Source organism: Sciurus vulgaris (genome assembly GCF_902686455.1).
Source record: "Sciurus vulgaris genome assembly, chromosome: 7".
NCBI lineage: Eukaryota > Metazoa > Chordata > Mammalia > Rodentia > Sciuridae > Sciurus > Sciurus vulgaris.
In genome coordinates, this window is record NC_136467.1 from 157,410,810 (window position 1) to 157,433,868 (window position 23,059).

Genomic DNA, 23,059 nt, shown 5'->3' on the forward strand with positions numbered 1-23,059 from the left:
TTTCCTTAGGCTGGGTCACCCTTTTGATTTTGCTGAGTTTAAATGCTTAATATTTATGTCTCTCAGGAGTTTAGGGTGTAGCAGGTCCTCCCTATATGCAGGTTTCACAAACTCATATTCAACCAACCTTAACTGCAGAATATTTAGAAATATTCCCATCTGTACTAAATAAACAGGTACATTTTTCTTTGTTATTACTGCCTAACTTGTTACATAGTGTTTATATTCTATTTGTTATTCTATGTAATATGCAGACTGTTTATAACATGCAAGAGGGTATGCCTGTATTATATGTGAATACTATGCCATATCCTAGGAATGACTTAACCTTCCCAGTTTTGATATCTATGGGGCTCCTGGACCCCATCCAAGCCAGCAGTTAAAAGGTTTCTGGTGACCATGGGCCTCTGCAGAACGTGGGTGATTTCTGGTCCAGGCTACACCATCATAGCTCTGGCATTGTGTTGTCTCCAGTTTCACACCTGATATCAAAGGAAGTCAGAAATGGAAGTCGACCTGGAATTCTCCCAATATTCCTGGGGAGAGCCAGGCATGGGATGAGATGTGGCTTTACAAACTAGTTAGACAGGGTGAACCTCCCTTGATTGGAGAGGGGTGCTGAATTGTTGGAAGTTAAAATTCTGTGAATGGACACTAAGTCAGGCAGTCCTCTGACCCCAACCTGTCTACTTTCTATGAAAAAACTCCATCTGCCATAAAGGGCCGTGACTCCCCCACTTCACGCTTCCTCTCCCCTCTAGAGGCAGAATGCCTTCAGCATCAACCGACCTGCTCAGCAGTGTGCATTCATTTCCTCAGCAGCCTGGGGGTCAAGTCTGTCAGCTGTGCGCACCGGGTTGGGCGCATGTCTTCTTCCCCTACCCCCACCCCGCCCCTGGCTTGGCCCCAAACTCTGCTGGTAAGGCAATCTAGGCAGGCTGCATGGATAGCACGCTGGTGGTGCACACCGGCTGGCTGAGAAAATCACCCCCACAGAAAAAGTTGCTACTGTGTGAGTGCCAGCCGGTGCGGGTGCTGGGAAATCCAGACGATGTATGGGCCATAGGTGGGGACAGGAGGGTGGTAGGTGGTGATGGGCACCTTCTCTACAAATTTTCTCAGCCAGTCTCCCTGGAAACTTAACCCATTTCAAAGTTTATATTGAGGATTTGGGAGGAAAAGAGTGGGTTTCCAGGGATGTGGGCCATAATTACCATGGAAGTTCATGCTATGTTCTTTTATCTTCTCTGGGTTTCTTTCTGGGAAGCTGGAACCCTCAGAGGTGCTGAAGGCTGACATGGGCCCACCTGCATCCACACACATGGAGGTTACCTCTCTCACCCAGGATTATTAGTACTCAGGATACATTATCAGAGCTAATAGGACTCAAATGAAGAAAACTGGTCAAGTGAAACCCTGTAAATTGGTTTGGGTGCTTCCTCTGTCTATTTTAATACCTCATGCTGGGGACTTTCATCCTTGTCCAGCCAGACTACAAGGGAAAGGATTAGCATAAATAGCTCCCATGGCAGCAATAAGGTGCAGCCAGCTGCTTCCATGGCCCATTTATTAGCATGACAAGAATTCAGATCTCCAACAGAGGCATCTTTTCTTTTCTCTGAAAACACTGCTTTGCTTCAGAAAATTGACTGAAAACACATCCCTCTTGCTCCCTGTTTTCCATTTTTTATTTTATTCTTTTCCTCCTATTTCCGTCTTAGTTTTTTCAGGCTGCTATAACAAAACATCATAGACTGGGTGGCTTGTAAACAATGGAAATTTCCTTCTCACACTTCTTAGGTGGGTAAGTGCAAGGTTCACAGACTGCTTCCTGTTTCACAGATAGCTTCCTTGTTCACAGGCAGCTTCCTGGTTCAGAGACAGCTTTTTCTTGCTGTGTCCTTACGCATGACCGGATCTCATCCCAAGGGCATTGCCTCCTCATGCCATCACACTGCAAATGGGTTTCAACAGAGGAAATTTGAACAACACAAATATTCGTATGTAGATTGCTACGATTTGGATGCAGTTTGATGCACCGAGGCTCCATGGGCTCAATTTCAGCCCCTACTGTGGAAAGCAAGAGGGTGGGAACTTAGTCCCTCTGGAAAGTGATTAGAATAAGACAAGGTCAGTAGGGTGGAGAACTATGATTGAGTGCTGGTTGCTTTAAAAGGACAGGGAGAGAGATCAGACAGACACACACACATGCTCCCTGGCTCTTGCCATGAGTTTTCCTGCACCATCTTGGAACACTGCCATCAAGAATTTCACCACCAACTGTGGTGATGTCAGATCTCCACAACAGGAGCCAAAATCAACTTCCTTATGAAATAGCCTGCCTCAGCTATTTCATTATAGGAATGAAAAACTGACAGTTTTTGGTGGAAATGAAATATAAAAGGTTGAGGGGAATTCCTGGTACAGAGTATGTTGTTCGTTCATCCTAATTATTATTACTAGAGAAAGGGCCCAAAAACACAGAAGACAAACTTGGTATTGGTGCCTTCTACAGCTGTTCATTTGTTTTGTTTCTGTTTTCTGTCAGATGTCCTTGTGGCTCTGTTTTGGTTGCAGGGTCTGTTTTGGTTTGAGATGCCCTGGATGCATGGTCACTGAGTGGCCCCAGTCTTTGTCTTCTCTTTAGATTGGCGGCATTAGGGTAGGTTCCTTGGAAGAGCCCAGGATTGTGTGTCATAAGATGTGGTCCATTTGGAGAAGAAGACATACCACTCCCCAAGAGGCAACAAAAAGGGTGACTTTACAAAACCTACTGTATTTTCCACTGTTCCTAGGTTTCTGAGATACATATAATTTCTCAGAGGTTGAGGTCTTGGGCATTTGAATCTGTACTTGCCTTAGCCATGCTTTGTGGAGTTCCTAACAGTGCACAAGGTTCAAGACAATGTTCCAAGCTTTGCTCCATCCTCCACGGGCCTCCAGATTTTGGACCATAAGGAAGACTCCTTTGTTTCACCTATAGGTAGGCATTTCCTCGGCCCTCACTCACTTACCCTTCAATGGAGGGGGCAGCCAATCCTGGGGAAATCTTCTTAAAAGGAGATCATATTGTACGCCAGGTGCAGTGGTACATGCCTATAATCCCAGTGATTCAGAAGTAAGGCAGGAGAATGTAAAGTTCAAGCCTAGCATGGGAATTCAACAAGACCCTGTTTTGAAAAATAGAAAGGACTGGGGATGTAGCTTAGTTGTAGAGAGACCATGGCTTCAACCCAGAGAACCATTGGAAAAGTGTGTGCGTGTGTGTGTGTGTGTGTGTGAGAGAGAGAGAGAGAGAGAGAGAGAGAGAGAGAGAGAGAGAGAGATAGATAGAGAGAGAGAGAGAGAGGATCTCATCTATGAAGGAAGAATTTTGTCCCTCTTCCCAGAACAGAGCTGGTATGGGCAATCCATCAATCCACTCAAGGTCTACTTCAGGACTTCTGGTGAAGAAGGGAAGCGTAGGGGGCAATCTTTGTCCTAAATAACTTTTTAAAAATGTTTTAAATGAAAACAAGATTCTTATTTCTTTCTTTCTATCCCTTTTCCTTTCTCCCCTCTGCTCCTTCTGAGGCCATAAATTCTATTGAATTAGGACTCTTCTCTTATGAGCTCATTTAAACTCAATTACTTTGTAAAGACACTATCTTCAAATACAGTCACATTGGCATTAAGGCTTCACTATATGAGTTTTGGGAATACACAATTTAGTCCACAGTAGACTATGTTGAGTTTTATCTTATCTCACCAGTCAACTCAATTTGTCAAAATAAGTAATTGTTTACAGATCTAACGCTGAAAGTTTTTTCATTTTAAAAAATCTGTTCTTAATAGTTATAGGTGATGGCAGAATGCATTTTGACATGTTGCACACAAATGGAGCGTAACTTCTCATTCTTCTGGCCGTACATGGTGTCGATTCCCACCAGCAGTGTGATCATACGTGTATGCAGGGTGATGACGTCTGTTTCATTCTACCCTTTCCTCGCTCCTCTCTGCACAATCCAAACTTCCTTCATTCTTCCCCCTACTATGGATCAGCATCTGCTTATCAGAGAAAACATTTAGCTTTTGGTTTTTTGGGATTGGCTTATTTCACTTAGCATGATATTCTCCAGTTCTAGACATTTACCTAAAAATGCCATAATTTCATTCTTCTTTAAGGCCGATTAATATCCCACATTTTCTTCATCTGCCACATTTTCTTCATCCATTCATCTGTTGAAGGCCATCTAGGTTGGGCCCATAATTCAGCTATTGTGAATTGAGCTGGCATGAAAATTGATGTGGCTGTGTCACTGTAGTATACTTATTTTAAATCCTTCATGTATAAACTGAGGAGTCCAACCCTAAAATTTTGAATCCAAAGTTTACTGGCAAATATATCTTCCACACACTAGGTTGCCAGTAACAATTAGGGAGATTTTTCTGGGGCAAAAAAAAAAAAAAAAAGCTGTCTTGATGTTTTACTCTAGTTACATAATAGAAGCTGTAATAACAGTAGGCAATGATTCATACTGATAAGCTGCTATTTTTTATTATAAACAAATGGGATACATGTTGTTTCCCTGTTTGTACATAGAGTAAAGGCATACCATTTGTGTAATCATAAATTTACATAGGTAATGTGATAAGCTGCTATTTTAATACATCGTCCATCCATCAGATATTTTGAGAGAAATCATGACAGTGGTTAAGAATATGAAAACGAAGTGCTTGAATTTAAAGCCGCAATTCACCACTAACTAGTGAACAATCATCTCACCTTTCCATTTTACTTTCCAGTTATTAGAGTGAGGAAGCACATCTAGATTGGAGAGGTATTGTTGAGGATTAAATGGATAATAAATACAAAGCATTTAGAGCAGTGCCTGGTATATAATACCTTCTCAGTTAATGTTAGCTGGTGGTAAGATTTTATTAGGAAAGACAAATTTAAATATAACTACAGAATTAAGTATAGAATCATTCATATGTCATCTATAATTAACATCAAATTTATTAGTGGTTACTTTGTTCACAGGATATTTTAGGCAGACCAATGTCCCCAAAGAAGTTCTTACCCAATCCTCAGAACCTTTGAATATGTTACCTTTTGTGTCAAAAAAGATTTTGAGATGGGATTATTCTGAATTATCTGAGTGGGTCCAATATATTTACCTGAGTTTTTAAATGTGAAGGAACTTTTCTGAATATGAGAAAAAGGTGGAGTAATTGCAGATGGGTCAGCTTTACTGAGGTGTTAAGATCCAAACTACCATTGCTGATTTTGAAGATGGAGGAATAAAACTAAGAGCCAAGGAGTGTGAGCAGCCTGCAGAAACAGGAAAAGACAAAGAAATAAACTCTGTTCTGAAGACTGAAGTAATTTGTTCAGCCCTGGTAACACCTTGACTTTAACCCAATAAGGCCTGTAGCAGACTTCTGCCTACAGTAAGGCAATAAGTCATATTGTCTTGAGTCAGTTAGTGTTACACAGTGATAAAAAAAGGAATATGCACTCTAATTCCTCTAATTCATTTAAATATGGGTTTTAGTAATAGATAACAGGGAATAAGGAGTATAAGAAAACCACAACTCACTCTTAAAAACAGGCAAATAAAAATCATCTGAAACTAGAACTGCATTAAATGATGAGAACACATTATGTGTTCATCCAACTGTGAAATATGTGGCATAACTCTATGCTTAGATCCAACAAGTTAAAATAGAAAATTTGTTGTCTCATGTGATACATAGTGCAAAGAAAAGCTGGCCTTATTGTTGTATGCATAAGAGTCCCTCTGCCTCTTTGCCTCCTCACCACTGGTGTCTCCAGTTGCAGCCCTAAAGATTGTTTAATGCTGCCCAAATTATAACTGAATGGGAACAAGAAAGGTTAGCAGTAATTAGGCAAGAAAGGAGGCAACCCAAGCTGGACACTGGAGGCATGAACCTCTGAGAACTTCGGATTCAGGCCTAGGCTTCCTGGAAATGGCTGTCAAAAGTGAATCAACAGGAGCCACTCCTTCAGCATTGCAGAAGGAACAAGCATTGCTGTGGAACTCACTTATCTTCCTGGTACTAAAGGTGGCAGGAAGGGATTTCTCTTGGGAAGTCACAAGGAGGTCATTGCTGCTGTGTGGAAAAGCAGAAACAGTGATATGCTGAGGACACTCCTGCACCAGCTTCATCGACAAGGCCACCAGGGCTGGCTGCCATGCTGCCACACCAACGTGCCTCATCAGTAGAGTCACCCAATGATACTCAAGAAGTCCAGTTAGATCCAAGATGGTGGACTAGAGGGTAGGCTGCATTCCTTGTCACTCCATAACTCCAGTTTCAAGCAGAGGATATCTGTTTCTTGGTAAGGCAATTTTTGCTGCTAATCGATCCCCTGCTGTTTACCCCATTTGTCTGTTGTCATGACCTGCAGTCTGCCAGCATATCAACACATTTTTTGAGTGCAGATTGCTCACTGTCAGGTGCCTATCATCCGCATTTTGCCGGCCTCTCACCTGTCCATCACTTGCCTTACACCTATCCATCACCCAATGCACGGGGTTCATCTCCCGATCGTCCGACAACAGTCAGCAAACTGATTGCCAACCACAAGTGGAGCGCCAGCTGCCTGCTGTGGCCTGGAAGTTCACTGTTACAGTACCTGCAGGTTTGATTACATGTGGCTGCCACCATTTTGAGACAACAGCCAGGCCCCGTAGGACCCCTGGCTGGACTGACTGAGCCCCGTCTCCAGGATCCCTCAACCCAACTGATCACTCCCTGCATTGCGGGCCCTCACATTGACTGACTGCTTCCTGCCACCTGGACCCCCAGACCAACTGACTGCACCCTATCACTGGGATCCTAGATTGACTGATTGCAACCGGCCTCCAGGATCCCACAACCACACCAAACACACCTGACCTCCAGGACCCCTGCCTGGCCAACCACATCCCACCTTCAGGACCTCCTGCTGACCACGGCCACTCCCTGAGCTGCAGCTCCCCATTTGCCAACACATTTTGAAGCCGAAGCAGCCATCTTGGATTATCCTGGAAGCCAGAGCTCCGATCTTTAGGTGGGGCAAATCCCATCCTGAGATGCCTGCTGGAGGCTTGAAGCTCATTGTCAGGTACCTCTCATGCATCAGGCTACTGAACACTGGGAGGTTTCATTACTATATGACTGTTACACTGTAGATTTTCTTTTTTCTCCTTATTGAAAAAAATTAAGTTTTTATTTCTTTACTTTTCTTGCTCTCTTTTCCTTTTGTTTACCTGTTCCCTCAGAGTCTCTTTCTCCCTATTTTGCATGCTAACATCCAATTTCTTTTGATTACACTCTCACCCTTTCTATTATCTGGAACTTCTGTATATTCTTTTCTTATCCCATTAACAGCCACATTCTACATCCTTCTGCATCCTCTTTGTCCTCCATTAGAAACTGCAGACCTTATTGTAAATCTATTTGTTTTACTGAAGTTAATATTTGAACTCATTATGTTTATTATGACAATTTTGTTAGTACCCTCATGGGGGCTATTTGGTCTAGGATTGCATAGCGTCTGAATTGGGCACTGCTAATATTGATCTCCCCTTAAAGAAAGGGTTTTGGAAATCTATAGGGCCACTATAAGCCTATAGGGGGAAATCTGCAATACCCCAGATGTGCACTGCTAGAGGGGAAGATATACGAACAACATGAAAAAACAAGGGAAGAAAATGATCCAAACAAATCTAGATTCTATATTAATAGAATACAATGACAGTATGTTAGAAGAAATGTCAGAAACGGACTTCAGATTATACATGATTAAGATGATTCAAGAAGCAAAGGATGAGATAAGAGAGCAATTGCAGGCAATGAATGATAATACCAGTAAGCTGAAAGAGCAACTGCAGGAAGCAAAACATCATTTCAACAAAGAGATAGAGATTCTCAAAAAAAAAAAAAAAAAAAAAAAAAAAGGTAATCCTTGAAATGAAGGAAACAATAAACCAAATAAAAAACTCACTGGAAAGCATCACCAAAAGACTAGAACACTTGGAAGACAGAACCTCAGACAATGAAGACAAAATATTTAATCTTGAAAATAAATTTGTCCAAACAGAGAAGATGGCAAGAAATCGGGACCAGAATCTCCAAGAACTATGGGACATCATGAAAAGACCAAATTTAAGAATTATTGGGATTGAGGAAGGCACAGAGATACAAACCAAAGGAATGAACAACCTATTCAATGAAATAATATCAGAAAATTTCCCAAACCTGAAGAATGAAATGGAAAATCCAATACAAGAGGCTTACACAACACCAAATGCACAAAATCACAACAGATCCACACCAACGCACATTATAATGAAAATGCCTAACATTCAAAATAAAGATAGGATTTTGAGGGCTGCGAGAGAAAAGCATCAGATTACATAGAGGGGGAGACCAATACGGATAGCAGCAGACTTCTCAACCCAGACACTACAGGCTAGAAGGGCCTGGAACAATGTATTTCAAGCTCTGAAAGAATATTGTTGCCAACCAAGAATCCTATACCCAGCAAAACTAACCTTCAGATTTGAAGATGAAATAAAATCCTTCCATGATAAACAAAAGTTAAAAGAATTTACAAATAGAAAGCTTGCTCTACAGAATGTTCTCAACAAAATATTCCATGAGGAGGAAATGAAAAACAACAATGGAGGCCAGCAAAGGGAGGAACTACCTTAGAGAAAAACCACTCAAAGGAGAAACCAAGCCAACTTAAAAACCAAAAATAAACGAAATGACTGGGAATACAAATAATATCTCAATAATAACCCTGAATATTAATGGCCTAAACTCATCAATCAAAAGACATAGACTGGCAGAATGGATTAAAAAGAAAGACTCAACAATATGCGGCCTGCAAGAGACTCATCTCATACAAAAAGACATCCACAGACTAAAGGTGAAAGGATGGGAAAAAACCTACCATGCACATGGACTCAGTAAAAATGCAGGGGTTTTCATCCTTATATCAGATAAAGTGGACTTCAAGTCAAAGTTAGTCAGAAAGGATAAAGAAGGACTTTTCATACTGCTTAAGGGAACCATAAATCAGGAAGACATAATGATAGTAAATATTTATGCCCCTAACAATGGTGCATCCCTGTACATCAAACAAATCCTTCTCAATTTCAAGAATCACATAGACCACAACACAATAATTCTGGGCGACTTTAATGCACTGCTGTCACCACTAGATAGATCTTCCAAACAAAAACCAACCAAAGAAACCATAGAACTCAATAACACAATCAATAACCCAGACTTAATAGACATATATAGAATATTCCATCCATCAACGAGCGGATTCACTTTCTTCTCAGCAGCACATGGAACGTTCTCAAAGATAGACCATATGTTATGCCACAAAACAGCCCTTAGGAAATGCAAAAAAATAGAGATACTGCCTTGTGTTTTATCAGATCATAATGGACTGAGAGTAGAAATCAATGACAAAATAAAAAAAGGAAATTACTCCAACACTTGGAGACTAAATAATATGCTATTGAATGAACCATGGATAACAAAAAACATCAGGGAGGAGATAAAAAAATTCTTAGAGGTCAATGAGAATGACGATACAACATATCAAAATCTCTGGGACACTATGAAAGCGGTACTAAGAGGAAAATTCATTGCATGGAGTGCATTCCAGAAAAGAATAAAAAGTCAACAACTAAATGACCTGAAATTACAGCTCAAAGCCCTAGAAAAAGAAGAGCAGAATAACAGCAAAAGTAGTAGAAGACAGGAAATCATTAAAATCAGAGCTGAAATCAATGAAGTTGAAACAAAAGAAACAATTCAAAAAATTGACAAAACAAAAAGTTGGTTCTTTGAGAAAGTAAACAAAATAGACAAACCCTTAGCCACACTAATAGAGAGAAGGAGAGAGAAATCTCAAATTACTAAAATTCATGATGAAAAAGGAAATATCACGACAGACACCACTGAGATACAGAACATAATGTGAAGCTACTTTGAAAATCTGTATTCCAACAAAATAGAAACTACCAAAGACATTGACAAATTTCTGGAGACATATGCTCCTCCCAAACTGAACCAGGAGGACATACACAATTTAAACTGATCAATAACAATGAAATAGAAGAAGCCATTAAAAATCTACCATCCAAGAAAAGCCCAGGACCAGACGGATTCTCAGCTGAGTTCTATAAGACCTTCAAAGAAGAACTCATTCCAATACTTCTCAAAGTATTCCAGGAAATAGAAAAGGAGGGTACCCTACCAAACTCATTTTAAGAAGCTAATATCACCCTCATACCCAAACCAGGAAAAGACACATCAAGGAAAGAAAATTTTAGACCAATATCCTTGATGAATATAGATGCAAAATCCTTAACAAAATATTGGCAAACCGTATCCAAAAACATATTAAGAAAATCGTGCACCACAATCAAGTGGGGTTCATCCCTGGAATGCAAGGATGGTTTAACATCTGTAAATCAATAAACATAATCCATCATGTCAATAGATTTAAGGATAAGAATCGAATGGTTACTTCAATTGACGCAGAAAAAGCGTTCAACAAAATACAACACCCCTTCATGCTCAAAACACTAGAAAAAATAGGAATAGTAGAAACATACCTGAACATTGTAAAGGGTATTTACGCTAAGCCCATGGCCAACATCATTCTTAATGGAAAAAAACTGAAACCATTCCCTTTAAAAATGGGAACAAGACAGGGATGTCCTCTTTCACCACTTCTATTCAACATTGTCCTCGAAATGCTAGCCAGAGCAATTAGGCAGACTAAAGGAATTAAAGGGATACGAATAGGAAAAGAGGAACTTAAGCTGTCACTATTCACTGATGACATGATTCTATATTTAGAGGATTCAAAAACCTCCTCCAGAAAACTTCTAGACCTCATCAATGAATTCAGCAAAATAGCAGGCTATAAAATCAACAGGCATAAATCTAAAGGATTTTTATATGCAAGCAATGAAATAGTTAAAAGGGAAATGAGAAAAACAACTCCATTTGCAATAGCCTCAAAAAAAAAAAAATACTTGGGAATCAATCTAACCAAAGAGGTAAAAGAGCTCAACAATGAAAACTACAAAACATTGAAGAAAGAAATTGAGGAAGACCTTAGAAGATGAAAAGCTCTCCCATGTTCCTAATTTTAACACAACACCTGAGAACACTGTCTGTGAACGGCCTGGTAGACTCATAGGGAGGAGCACAGAGGGAACATGAGTTTCACGCCCTTCTCTTCTGTACACAGGCAGGTTCAGGATCTCATTGCCTCAGGCCCCTTTGTGAAGACTGCTCTGACACCTCTAAATATTTTCAATCTCTCTTGTCACATCCGAAATAAATTCTTTTGCTCCTTCCCATATTCCCTCCCCAACCAAACCTCCTAAAACATTGTCTACATTTGCTGAACCTTCTTTACCTCCAAGTCATTCCTCAATTCATTTTTAATCTGGCTTCAGCCCACACTGCCCTACTAAAATGACTTACCTGTTATAAAATTTAAAGATAACTTCTCAGTTCTTATTTTACTGAATCTCTCAGCAGCATGTTATATGACTATCTCTTTCCTTCAACTTAAAATACTTCAATGTCTTGCATGATATCTGGTTCTCCTGGTTTTCTGCCACCTTCTCTGGTCACGGCTTCTCAGTCTCCTTTGCAGGCTCCATGTCTCCACCTATCCCGTAACTACTATGGTTGCTTAGGATTTGGGTGTAAGTTATTTTTCTTCTCATTCTTCACACTCTCTTCTTGATTATATCCATTCAATAGCTAAAATTACCATATGTTCCCAACCTGCAACTATTCAGTTGATTGTCTCAAGTGCCAAACTCAAGTCTCAACAGCCTATTTAATATCTCTACCTATATTCTTTCAGATAGCACAAAATAAGCATGTCCAAAACTGAACTCAGATAGACAACACAGAAACATATAAAGCAAAACCACAATAAGACCCAGAAAAATAAAGGATGTTTTTCTAAAAAACAGAAAAATAACATAAGTGATGAATCTTCAGAAAGAGAAGTTAGGAAAACTACCCCATTCACAATAGCATTGAAAAAAATAAAATACTTGGGAATCAATCTCACAAAAGAGGTCAAGACCTCTACAATGAGAACTACAGAACACTAAAGAAAGAAATTAAAGAAAATATTAGAAGATGGAAAGATCTCCCATGTTCTTGGATAGGCAGAATTAATATGGTCAAAATGGCCATTCTACCCAAAGTGCTATACAGATTCAATGCAATTCCATTAAAATCCCAATGACGTACTTTACAGAACTAGAGCAAGCAATCATGAAATTCATCTGGAAGAATAAGAAACCCAGAATAGCTAAAGCAATCCATAGCAGGAAGAATGAAACAGGGGGTATTGCAATACCAGAACTTCAACTATACTACAAAGCAATAGTAACAAAAACGGCATGGTATTGGTATCAAAATAGAAAGGTAGATCAATGGTACAGAATAGAGGACACGGACACAAACCCAAATAAATACAATTTTCTCATACTAGACAAAGAGGCCAAAAATATGCAATGGAGAAAAGATAGCCTGTTCAACAAATGGTGCTGGGAAAACTGGAAATCCATATGCAACAGAATGAAACTAAACCCCTATCTCTCACCCTGCACAAAACTCACAATGGATCAAGGACCTTGAAATCAGACCAGAGACCCTGCATCTTAAAGAAGAAAAAGTGGATCCAAATCTTCAACTTGTTGGCTTAGGATCAGACTTCCTCAACAGGACTCCCATAGCACAAGAAATAAAAGCAAGAATCAATAACTGGGATGGATTCAAATTAAATAGCTTTCTCTCAGCAAAGAAACTATCAGCAATGTGAAGAGAGAACCTACAGAGTTGGAGAAAATCTTTGCCACTCATACTTCAGATAGAGCACTAATTTCCAGAATATATAGAGAACTCAAAAAACTCTACACCAAGAATACAAATAACCCAATCAACAAAAGGGCTAAGGATATGAACATACACTTCACAGAAGAAGATCTACAAGCAATCAACAAACATATGAAAAAAATGTTCCACATCTCTAGAAATAAGAGAAATGCAAATCAAAACTACACTAAGATTCCATCTCACCCCAATTTGAATGGCGATTATCAAGAACAAAGCAACAATAGGTATTGGCGAAGATGTGGGGAAAAGGTACACTCGTACATTGCTGGTGGGGTTGAAATTAGTGCAGCCACTCTGGAAAGCAGTGTGGAGATTCCTTAGAAAACTTGGAATGGAACCACCATTTGACCCAGCTATCCCACTCCTTGGCCTATACCCAAAGGACTTAAAATCAGCATACTACAGAGATACAGCCACATCAATGTTCATAGCTGCTCAATTCACAATAGCCAGACTGTGGAACCAACCTAGATACCCTTCAATTGATGAATGGATAAAGAAACTGTGGTATATATGTACAATGGAATATTACTCAGCTATAAAGAATAATAAAATTATGGCATTTTCAGGCAAATGGATGAAATTGGAGAATATCATGCTAAGTGAGATAAGCCAATCTCAAAAATTCAAAAGTCAAATGATCTCACTGATAAGCAGATGATGACCCATAATGGGTGGTGGGAGGGGGGCAAGAATGGAGGAAGGAGGGACTGTATAGAGGGAAAAGAGGGGTGGGGAGGGGTTGGTGAAGTAAAAAACAGAATGAATCAAACCTCATTACCCTATGTGAATATATGATTATGCAAATGATATGCTGTTACTCCATGTACAAACAGAAACAACATATATCCCATTTGTTTAAAATAAAAATAAATTAAAAAAATAAAAGTCCAATAGAGATTTTCTATCATCTTGAATCTGGTAGACTTTGCCTTGGTCACCACACATGGGGGCTCTTATGAGTTTTTCACCTATAGAAATAGTTCATTGAGTATCAAACTCTCAGTTACTTTGTGACCATGAGCTAGATATTATCCTTAGTGATGAGTCTGAAAATAAATATCTGAATTGTGCATTTGAAAAGAGTGAAGATGGTAATTTGCATGTTATGTGTGTTTTACCACAATAAAAATGTAATAATGGACAGAGAAACACCTTGCCCTAAAGCATTCACAGTCTGATGAGGGGTGTGTCAAGACAGAGTGATGGTGGCAGATCCCAAGATACAAGGAGGCCTTGTTTCCAGGAAGGCTTGGGGGTCATGAGACCTCTTAAACCTCAGATGGCTTGTGTCCTGGACTCCATAGTTCTGAGTCAGCCGGGGAGTTGTTCAAGGTCTCTTCCTGTTGTTGAGGGCCAGCATTCAACAGTCAGCCTGCTGGTGATTGCATTTCAATGAGCAGCCTGTGCACAGAGGAACACCTTCCATCAAAATAACATTTTCTCTGTCCTTGCTCTAAGCGATGTAATTGAGGCTGAGATGATGATGCTTTATCTAGACTACAGGACATAAATTTGCTCTATGTTCCTGCTGGATCAATTGTAACATTGATATTTTGGCATGCCACTTATTTTCCTGTAGGCAGTAACATAGATGTTAACCTCAGAATGTGCTCAAGACTTCAGGCTTTGAAATGTGCTTCAGGGGCAGCAATGCTGCTTGTGCTATTGACGGGGTCAGCGGTTGGGATGTGGGAATGCTCGGAGACTCATGGGAGTGCCTGAGGCACTTTGTGCTTCTGAGAGTTGCCCTAGAATCATTAGCAGTCCAGCCTCTGCATCGCAGAAGCTGTGTACACTGCATGTGTGAAGTGGCTGCTTACACTGTTTTCCCAACCAGGTGTGGTCCCACAGAGTGGCTGGAATGAAGATGGGGGAAGGCATGTGTCCATTTGCCTCAGGTCTCTGCACCTGCAAGCCAGTGGCTGCTATGTTGGTCAGTTCTGGGATCTGTCACATGGGATTTGCCATTCTGGTCATGCTGCTAGTCAGCTGTGTCACTGTGACCCCCATCCTTCATCACTGTGGGCCTCAGCTTCCTCTCTATGCAAAAGGAGTTTTGCATATCCATGAATGCACCATGCCACAGCTGTGAGAAAAGAGAAGGAAAAACATGAGGGAGAAATGGAGCATAACAATACCTCTCTGTAGCAATTCAACTCTTTCCAACTGAAGTGTTTTCTAACATCTCAAGAAACACCGATTATTGTTTTCTGCTGTTGTTTTGTTTGTGTTTTTGTGTTCCTTCTATTCTGGAACTCATGGGCTCAGTTGAGATGCCCACCTAAACCTCCTGAGCAGTTGGGATGATGCAAGAATTCCACTGTTTTCGTTAAAGAAGATAATGTCAGGTAAAAAGAGATAAGTCAACAATCCAGTATACATTTTGGGTAACTATTACCTATAAAAATGGTATTACTTTTCTCTTGCTCTCTATTTGAGTGTGCTTAGCTCATTGTAGCCCATTTGAAAGCACAGTATTCTTTCAAAAATTAAAAAAATAAAACAACTAACCTTGTAAGTTGAAGTCATGAGAAGGTGCGTGGTGGCTTATTAGAAGTTTTATCATACACATGGGATCCCCAGTCAACTCCAGTACCCTGTTCCTATTCATGTGGAACAAATATCCCCTGATCCACAAGCATCCTTATGTTTTAAACACTAGGGTTAAGGTTTTAGACTTGAGACTCTGATATGGACCACTGAACTTAACTTCCTTGTCTTTCCCCAATCCCAAGAAAATGACCCAAACAGGAGAAGCATATTTATGTGAGGTAGGAAGTTTACAGCAACTATGGATTCACCAGAAAATTTGAGGACTTACTGAAAGATACAATAAAAACCAACAGGCTGGTTGTGATGAAGGCACCCTGGCACTAGGCAGTAGGGAGCCAGTGCTGCAGGTCTGAGCAGAGGTGCCCTGGCCGGTGTCAGCTGGGGCCTGCTCAGGGCCTGCAAGTGCCTGTGAGGTGAGGAATACTGCACCCAGAAAAGTCTGGCCACTCCAGGTCCTGGAGCCATGCAGCCCTTCCTCCTGACCATCGCAGGCACCACTTGGTCTCAGCCGCCTTCATTCACAGGTTCTGGTGGTGCTTGTACTGAGTCCGCTGCTTTCTCCACCATGTGGGCTGAGTACTTCTCCCACTGGTACAACTGTACCTGGGGTTTCCCCTTGCACTTAGGGGCTTCCAACTACAGGAGTGCATTGCTGTAGATCATCATACACTCCACCTTGCACAGCCAGGTGTTCCACTTTTTGGTCTCAAGATTGAGGACCTGCCCTACATCCTGCTTCCTGTGCACCATTTCCAGTGGGCCTTGCTGTGCCTGCTGGCACTCTAGCAGCTGCAGTCAATTCTTGAGAGTTACTGGCATGTAGATCCCCTCCATCTTCTGCTGCTTCTCTTTCCTACAATGGGCCTTGCTGGCTGGTGCCTCCTCACACACCTCCATGATGAGGGCCAGCTCCCATGGCTCCATGCAGGCCACTTCCAGAGAAGCCTTACTGCCTCCATTATCTTTGTCGCCTTCTCTGCCCCCACGAGGACCTTTTTGGTCCACTTCTGTTTTCCTGTTTTCTCCATTGCCTTTTATCCAGAAGAACAGTGAACAGAATCTTAAGTGTACCCTTGTCCCTGGCTTGCTGTGTCTTTTCGTGTAGCACTGTTGCAGGACCTCCAGGGCAAAGAGAGCTGACCTCTGCCATTCCAGCATCAGCCTCTTTATCTTTGTGTACTGCTGACTTCATTTCCCCAGAAGTCATTGCAGACTTTTGGAGACTTCTCCCCAAGGGGCTTGTCCTTGCTGCCCATCTTCTGTTTCTGTTCCTGGAATTTGTTTTGTATTTTCTTCCTTTGCATATTTTAGGGCCAAGAAAGCTCGGGCCCTGAATATTACCATTCTGTGTGTGCCAGAGCAACTTGGAACTGGGCAGGTTGCAGGTCTTCCTGGCCAGATCCCATAGGTAGGCATCTGGGCTGCCTCTCACCAGGCACCTGCAGTGGTACAACCCATGTATCTTTTGAAAAAATATCTACTTAGGACTTTGATCCATTGTTTAGTGTGGTTTTTGTTTGGTTTTGTTTTGTTGGTTGTTTGCCTTGGAGTTGTTTGAATTTCTTATAGATTCTGGGCATTTACCCCTTGTTAAAATGAATTGCTTGCCCGTATTTTCCCTCTTTCTGGAGGTTGTCTCCTCACTCTGTTGATTACTTTTTGGAAGTTCAGAAGTCTTTAAATTTGATTTGATCACATTTTTCAGTTTTGCTTGAGACTGTATCACAAAAATATAGATTGGTTTTCTAATGTGAGCTCTCTCACATTAGATTGCCTGCTCCAATCTGGGGGCACCAACCAACCTCAGGAGAAACCTCGATCTTTCTTCTGGGAACAGTATCTCCATCAGGACTGTTGACTTCCTGGATGAAAGATGAGAGCTCCATTTTTGGTTATTTGCAGGGATGGGATGCTAGCTGGCTACAGGTGTGCTCAATTCAGGCATTTTTCTCTGTGTGCATTCAGGACACCATATCCTCAATGAAGCCAAGCTGACACTGGTGGGGGGGCACACACCAAGCTCCTGCATTCTGCTGATGGCTATGAGCCAAGGCCCAGAGTACATTTCCCCTTGGTTCATATGGTGGTCCCTGTCCAGGATGCATATCTAGGCTTTGCCCCTGCCCCTCTGACCTGGGTGGTCACCTGTGTTCAGAAGCACTGAGGGCTGAACCCTCTCAGTAGGTAGCTCTTCCCTTTCAGCTCATTTCAAATAATGACTCTTCTGAGGTTTCCACAGTGCAATGGGGTGAAAGCCCTTGCACAGAGGAGAAGCTGTGAATTGTTCCAATGTGGAATCTCATTCCTTCAAGGAGGTTACAGTGGTGAGTGGGGGGCTTCTCGGGTACCCTTCCTAAGCTGTGGGAGTTGTGTGGGTAGAACCAGCATGGCACAGGATCACAGAAGAGGAGCTGATCTGGTCTCATGAATTTCCTGCCCACCCCCTACCAAGAAGGGGAGGGAAGGAGTGGGCAGAGGTGAGGAGCATGGCCAATTCTACATAGAGGGAAGGAACATGGTGAGTACCCCATAGAGGGGAGGAGCCCATGGAGCCCTTTATCTGCGTGTTGCAGGGCCTGAGGTGCCACTGTCTGTATCAGCTTCTGGTTGACAGAGGCGTCTTTGCTTTACTGGAGAGGTGTGTGAGGAAGCTGCTGGCTCAGCTATCCATGGTGGTGGTCTGATGTTTGGCAGATCCTGATCTCATTGTACTCTAACACTAATCTAGCTCCTCCTAAATGGGGAGGAGACCATGTCCTCAGTCAGGAATAGGACTACGCTAGGTAGCTGCGGGGTCTGCATGCACTGGGTCTCTTACCTTCTGGGAAGTGTAACTGTGACCCAGGTTCTGTGTTTACACCCATGCTGGTAACTTGTGAAATGCAACACCAAGAGGAGAGAACTTTCACTGATGTGCACTGTGAATAAAAGCATGACCTGACTAGTGCCAGCATGGGAGGACCTGGAAGGAAGAGCTGAGTGGCAGTGAGGACAGAATCAAGTGGAAGCAGAGAGGGGAAGGAGGGGAAGGATCTCAGGTCAAGCCATGCCCAATGAACACTGCACGTGCTTCCCTGTCAGGGGGAGACTTTCAGTCCTAAGAAGTCTGGGCTTCCTAGAACATCTGCTGCAAACACCACCTTCTTTACTTCTCTGCGAGAACCTGGAGAGGTGGAAGGTGGATGGTGTCCCCAGCACCCAGCCCTGCACCACCTCTAACCACATGCTCTTCTGTGCCTTTACCACCCCCCAGTCCACAATGCACCATGCTCAGCTTCCACCAGCCCCTCTGCATGTGTCCCTGCATCTGCTCTGTGGCCTCACCCTGCCTCACAGCCCGCCAGGAGACCTCTGCTGCACTGATGCCCAGCCTGATGCTGACCGTGGTTCCAGCAATCACCTCATCCACATGCTCCCTCCCACACCCCACATGACTGGCATTATGGTGCTACAGGTGGGGTGGAGCCCCAAAGGGCTGGGGAAGAGTGCATCACCCCAGGGCCAGATGACAGCCAATTCCAAAGTTCTGGGTCAACCTATGTTTGGCAACCTTGTTCTGTGCTGTGCACCATGGCTGTTCCTGCCTGCTGTCTCTCCTCCTCCTTCCTTGTGACACTGGCTGCAATTTCCCTGCCATGTCTTCAGATTTTGGTGTCAGCTACTCTTCCACATCTGTGATCCTTTCCTTTGCCTTCTGGCTTCCTTCTTAACTCTTCAATTCATTGGCAGCCCTTGTCCCTACCAAAAACTGGGATGAAAAGTTCACTCTGACCTGGTCTGCTGATACATTCCTCCAAGCCAGAGGGCCTGGGGGCTGAGGGAAGAGGACTGAGTCTGAGAGGGAACTTGGGCATGAATCCTGGCCCAGAGCACAAAGTCATATTGAAAGTATCCAGGGTCCTGGGCACCACAGGATAAAAACAATAAGGGGAAACTAATCAACTGTGTCAGCAGGGCAAGAACTTTATTCTACACACAGAAGAGCACACAGCAACCAAAACTGAAATCACACCAAGAAGGGAGTCTACTGGTCTCTTTATCCCTGACCCAAGTGGAGTTTAGTCATGGACCACTGGTCAGGATGATTGTACAGTCTTTGGTGTGATGAATACTGAGGAAGTGAAGGCTGAGGAAGTGCAGATTTAGGAAGACACCCATTGCAGGGAAAGGGCAGTCAGGAAGAGAAGGGTTAGCATGGAGATTCTCAGTTTGACAGAAAATACTGGTTGACTTGTTTTTTCTCAATATTCAGGTCTGGAGGGTGGGCTGAGGGTGCACTTTGACAAACACCTCTCACTAGAGTGGTAGAGGTGTTGCTTTGCTGATAGAAATCACACCCATCTTGAGTGGTCAAGGAAGCACTGGGTCACAAGAGTCCTGGGGGGCCAAGGAAGCACCTAGGTCAGCCCTCACCTCCCATGCAAGAGTTCAAGTCCCCAAAGTTAAGGCTCAGGGGACAGGAGGTGGGTGGAGGGCAGGAAGCCTGACTACTGTACTGTTGTGGCTTGCTGCCCTTGGCAGGGCCTGGGTATTGACGCATGTCTGTCCTCTCTCTTGTGGTGCCCTGCAGGACCTAGGTCTTCTCTTAGTCCACCTCAATGTAGTTGTCCTCCTCAGAGGCATCAGATGACCTAGAGGGCTGAGGGGAGAGTCACTAGTCAGGCAGAGAGGGGATGGATGTGTGGGGTGGTCTGGCTAAAGGGGACAAGAGGTGGTCCTGCCTGCCTCAGGAGCTCTCTTCTTCTAAGCATGATGTGACAGATCCTGAAAGCCTTTCGAGGTCCCAGCTGTGGGACAGAGGCCCTTCCCTGGCTGTTGGGGTGAGCCCAGGGTCCCATCTCTCCCCAAATACCCTGGGGAAGGAGGCGGGGTGCTGGCTTCTGCCTGTATTCCCTGGCAATGGTGATGAGACCAGGCCTCAGTCTCTGCCCTCCTCGATCCATGGGAATGAGGCTCAGGATGCAGGTATCTGTGTGTGCTCCCTGGTTCTGGAGATGAGCCCGGACCCATCTCTCCACCACTCATCCTCCAGGAGGAGGCATGGGGTATGGGCCACAGGGTTTTATGTATGCTCCTTTAAAAACCCTCAACACTGCAAGAGAGAGCTCCATCCTCTGTCTAGACTGATTGGTCTCTTCTCTACACCACTGTGCCTGAATCCCTGCCCCAGACTGAGTGCTCCTCAAAGCAGAATTCAGAATAGGAGGCAGGAGACTTGGGTTCCATCTGCCACTGACTCCACAACCCTGAGAGAGTCTGGCTTCTGCATTCATGTGTGTGGCTGTGTGGAAGGAGGGACCCTGTGCCCTGAGGGGGACCCCAGCTAAATCAGGTTGAAGGTGCCACTGCTAGGTATGAGAGGAAAGAGGCTGAAGTCTGCCTTCCCTGAAGCCCTGATCCCCGCAGGTAGCTGAGTGGTGGGCACACAGAGAGCTTGGCTGGAAGTCCAGGGCCAAATACTCCTCACTGGTAGGGCTCTTCCTGGGGCTAGTGGACTGCTGGTGAAACAGATCAAAGGAGCCCACACCTGGGCTCTGCTATAAAAAGGAGAAAAAGCAGTCAGTGAGCACAGGGAAACAACCCTGGTAGAAGAGCTGCCCATCCAGCAGTCCCTCAGTGCTGTGCCAGTGCAGCAGGCACTGCTGCTGCTCCTATAGGTCGGGCAGGAATGGACTAGTTCAGAGAGGTGCAGTGATCTGCCCACAGTGACAGAGCTGTGCAGCTGCAGTCCTGGGTCTGCTTCTTGCCTGCTCTTTGAGAGACAGAAGGCAGCACACTGCCCCTAGATGCTGTCTGTAGGGTTTCTGTGGATTCTCTAATCAGGACCTGAAGCTCCCAGCCATGGCCTGAACTGGGTGGTCACACTGGAGCAGCCTGGACCCCACTATGATGCCCTGCACGTGTCTAGGATTCTCCTGGAGTCCTCTGTGATGACACAGGTGGAACCTGAGCTCTTTGACCAGGTACTGGGCAGCTGTGCCCTGTCAGCAAAGACCTCAGGGAGGACCCATATGCTCTGCCTGTGCTCATTTCAGACTATGGCCTGCACCCTGCATCTCCCTACCTCCAGCACCACTCTCCAAAGGCAGGGATTCTGCCACCTGCACCAGAGTCAGGAGTTTTTGAGACTTCACTGGGAACCACACTTTCCCCCAGCCAATGATGGTGCTCTGTACTCAGGAAAGATTTGCACCAGACTCTGCCCCAAAGGAGGTAGGGAGCCTGGGCTGAGGCAAGTGAGCAGAGCCACAGTGAGCTGGGAGTGGGCCTTAGAGAGCTCATGACAAGGACATGCATTTTCTCACTGTCTCCCTGGTGCAGCCTGGTGGTGCTCTGTGTGGAGGTGAGGCGTACATTCTGGGTGGAGCTGAAGATTGAGATACAGCCACTGTGGAAGGACAAGGAGGAGTCTCAGCTACCTATGGTCCCATCCAGCTGGCCTGAGATTTACTCCATCCGCAGAATGATATATGAACAGGATGCAACTGTCCATCTTCAAAGATCAAAGTACCCAGCCTCAGGAGGCAAATCAGGCAACAGCAGTAGCCGTTTGCTTCTGATCCTTAGACCAGTAAGAGCCCACTCATCTCACTCCTCCCCACCAACCCTGCTTACATGGCCCTGGGTGACCAGGAGAAGGGCTGGCCAAGAATGCTGCCATACAAGACCAGGTGTACTGGTTCTGCTGTAAAAGGATCAGGAACTTAGTGACCAGACACAGCAACAGCACACACGTTCAGTCCCATGGCATGTTCATGGAGGGCTTCATGGCCACTCCAGCTTCACATGGAGAAACTAAGGCACAACCTCACACTGTTTTTCAGGTTCAGAAATATTTTTTTCCTATTTATCTATGATATTCACATGTCCAGGATCCAAAATGGGACACATGGTCTAACCACAGGATTTTCTACCCAGGTTCATGATTTTGTAAAATAAATCAAGAGACTGCATTTGAAGTGGAGATGGTCACTGGTACCACTTCTGGGCATGCAGGTTAGCCCAGGATGGAGGGAGGGGACTCTGCAGGGCCTGTGGCCTACCTACCTTGCCTTGCAGACCTGCAGGAGGAGTTGATCAACAAGAGAGAAGTCTCATCAGCATTAAAAGAGCAAGATCACTAGTCCACTACACACTGTGTGTGTTGCAAGAATCATTCTTGTCAGTATGAAGGGATGCCCCATCATAATGACTACAGCTAGATGTCCCAGTGTAGGGGATGCCTATCCCATTAATGTGGGGGTTAGTCTCCTGGAGGGTTAAGGCTTCTGAGTAAGGCTTCACAGGAGGGACAGTTTGCACTAGCCAGAATCCTCAGGGATGTGTGATGGGTATGTGGCATGCAGACTCTGGGAGTTTCTGCATGAGGGCCACACAAGAGCAAAGGTTAACAATGCTAGAATCCTCAGGGGATTGTGATAAGCACGTGGTACAGAAACCTCAGGTGCCTCTGGGTGGTGCTGCTGGGGAAGGATGGGCTGCACTACCCAGAATTCCCAGGGTGCCCTATGAGCATGTGTATTTCAGCTCCCAGGAGATTTTGGGTGAA